The sequence below is a fragment of the Elephantulus edwardii genome, unplaced genomic scaffold, assembly GCF_000299155.1.
Source record: "Elephantulus edwardii isolate Elephantulus edwardi_28Jun2011 unplaced genomic scaffold, EleEdw1.0 scaffold04081, whole genome shotgun sequence".
In the NCBI taxonomy this organism is placed as follows: Eukaryota; Metazoa; Chordata; class Mammalia; order Macroscelidea; family Macroscelididae; genus Elephantulus; species Elephantulus edwardii.
Genome location: NW_006403831.1, coordinates 1 through 3,213, shown reverse-complemented (window position 1 = coordinate 3,213; position 3,213 = coordinate 1). Strand labels below are relative to the sequence as shown.

General features: G+C 43.6%; 1 pseudogene; it reads left to right on the top strand.

Annotated features, from left to right (window-relative positions):
- The first annotated feature begins 1,681 nt into the window (after positions 1 to 1,681).
- Positions 1,682 to 2,281, top strand: LOC102866749 (annotated as a pseudogene).
- Positions 2,282 to 3,213: the final 932 nt, after the last annotated feature.

The following is a 3,213-nucleotide window of genomic DNA, read 5'->3' as shown; positions in this document are numbered from 1 at the left end:
AAAAATCTTCACCACTGGGCCAAAAGGCAACATCATGATAGATGGAGAAGAGACTGAAATTGTCAACTATTTTGTCTTTCTTGAAACCACAATCAATATCCTTGGTACCTGCAGCCGAGAAATCAAAGGCACATTGTGTTGGGAAAATATGCTATTAAGGAACTTTTCAACGTGCTCAAGAGCAATAATGTCCATTTAGAGACTAAGGTGTACCTAATCCCGCCGTGATCTTGAATGATGGACAATGACTAAGGATGACAGAAGAAGAATTGATGTCTTTGAGTTGTGGTGTTGGAACAGAATACTGGGTATTGCACAGACTGCCAAAAGAACAAGCAAATGCATCTTGGAGAAAATGCAAACAGTGTGCTTTTGAGAGGCAAAAATGGTGAAGCTTCATTTTGCAAAATTCCTGCATATTGTTAGAAGTAGCTAGACCTTGAGAAAGAACATCACATTTGGAAAGGAAAGGATCCCGTGTAAGAGAGGAAGACCCTCATTAAGATAGACTGACACAGTGACTGTAACACTGGGTGCAGGTATATCAGAGATGGTGAGGATGGCACAGGATAGGGCAAAGGTCAGGTCTATTGTTCATAGGGGTGATATAAGTCATAGATAACGTGATGGCACATAACAATGCGGTAGGACATTACCATCTCTGGCCATTTCTAACTTGCTCTTTACAAACCTATAATCTTCTGCCAGGTAAATAAGCCAAATGGCAGAAAGAAAACATGCAGAGCACAATCTTTGACACATAGAGGTGAGCACTGAGGTGATAGGACTGAGAACAGAACCTTCCTGGACATGCCATGTATGGAATCTGAATTTATTCTAATTACAAGTGGAAGCTACTGAAGCAGTAATGTGACCCAATACACTTGAAAAGAACAAAACAACAGATAAATTTTAAAAAGTACCACATTGCCATTGAGTTGGAACCTGCATATAGCTGACCCTCCAGCAGGTTACTCAGAGGCTATAAATCACAGGGGAAGTAACTGCTCATCTTTCTCCCTTGGAGCAGTTGGTGAATTCAAACCATTTGCCTTAGGGTTGGCAGCACAATTCTCTATTCATTAGGCCACCAGAGCTTCTTAGTGTTCTCTGCCCAGGAATTGTCAGGTCTTTGAAAACATAATTTACATTTCTTTATCACCAGCCACACAATGCTACAGAAAAGAGTTGGCTAATAGCAACTATGGGCTCAACTGTATCAGAGATGGTGAGAATGGCACAGGATAGGTCAGGATTCAAATCTGTTCATAGAATCACTAGGAGCCATACTATACTTGACAGCAACAATAATGACAAGGTCAAAACTCAAACACTTAAGGCTCCAATTCTCCCAGAAGTCCCTCCAAAGAAAGCACTGGCAAGCGACTTCCAGAACTGAGACATTTTTATCCTGCAGAGCAAAGTTCTGCTCTGGAATACAAGTGTCACAATGAGGCAGAATGTGAGATGGAAATGGAACTTTTTTTGAGTGTGTAGTAGATGCTGAACAAATATATTCTATTAACTACGTGGGAGTGAATGGAGATAATGAATTCAAGTTAGCTTGGCTACAGGACAGCAATTAAAATATTTTCTTATAAAGCTTCCATCATCTTTCCATCCCTCAGTGAGACAGGGCCCAGAGATGCTTCTGGAAAAACCATCACAATGGCTGTCCAAGAGGAGTCCAGTTCAAGCTCGTGTTGATGGGTGAAGTACTAGAACAACAATGTTCATGATACGTGATCTGACTCGTGAATTTGAGAATTATGTGCCATCTTGGGGGGATCCCCTCATGTTCCACACCAACCGAGGACTGATAAAATTCAATGTGTGTATTACAGCTGTCCAGGAAAAATTGAGGGGACTAAGGGATGGTTATTATATCCAAGCCTAGTGTGTTATAATAATGTTTGATGTAACATCGAGAATTGCCCACAAGAACATGACTAACTGACATAAGGATCTGGTTCAAGTGTGTGAAAATATCACCATAGCATTATGTGGCAACAATGTGGATAGAAATACTTAGGCAAAATCCATTGTTTTCCACCAAAAGAAGAATCTTCAGTACTATGATATTTCTGCCAAAAGTAACTACAACTTTGAAAAGCCTTTCTTTTGCCTTGCTAGGAAAATAATTGGAGCCCCTAGCTTGGAGTTTGTTGCCCTGCTTGCCCCACCAGAAGTTGTCATGGACCTAGCATTGGCAGCACAATATGAGCATGATTTAGACGTTGCACAAACAACTGCTCTCCCAGACGAGGATGACGATCTGTGAGAGAACAAAGCTGAAGCCCAGTGTCAGAAGTCTAATTTTATAAGCAACTGTCCTGTGATGTCAAGGGTGCCGTGTGCTTCCACTTTATTATCTACCTAAACATAACAAGTGCTAATCTTTGGGATGTTCAGATTTAGAGGAGTATCTGACAGACAGCAATTTGTGGAGCAGTTAAAGATAAATCCCTTATTGTGGGGATAAGCGTTAGTTAAAGTGTTGACCCCCCTCTTAGCCCAGTGCCTTGACCCACTTAATACCAAGCTCCACCCTCCACCAGGATAACCTTTCTCATCTACCAAGTCCCTTCAGAAAATATCTTCCATTGTCCAACCCATGATCTGACAGTTTGTATCTTAAGCTTTCTTGGCTTCTGTGATTTCAAAAACGTCGACGGCTAACATTTTCATTTTGACCAGTGTCTCTTGAGTTTAGTTGAGCTGTCTCCAAGGGAAGGTGACGTGTCCTGTAGAACTCCTGAGTGGATTATGTTTCCCTTCCGCCCAGGAGCACGCCGGAAATCCTGGGTACCTCTGGAAAACGCCTCTTCATCTCCTATGTGGGCTGGCCTCTCTTGTGCCCGCTCTCAAGCCGCCCTTCCGCCCAGGAGCACGCCGGAAATCCTGGGTACCTCTGGAAAATGCCTCTTCATCTCCTATGTGGGCTGGCCTCCCTTGTGCCCGCTCTCAAGCCGCCCTTCCGCCCAGGAGCACGCCGGAAATCCTGGCTACCTCTGGAAAATGCCTCTTCGTCTCCTATGTGGGCTGGCCTCCCTTGTGCCCGCTCTCAAGCTGCCCTTCCACCCAGGAGCACGCCGGAAATCCTGGGTACCTCTCAAGACAGACTAGGAAGAAGGATTGGCCACCCACTTCTGAAATAGCAGGCCTCTGAAAACCCTATGAACAACAGAACACACGCAGATTAACAAAAAGGGC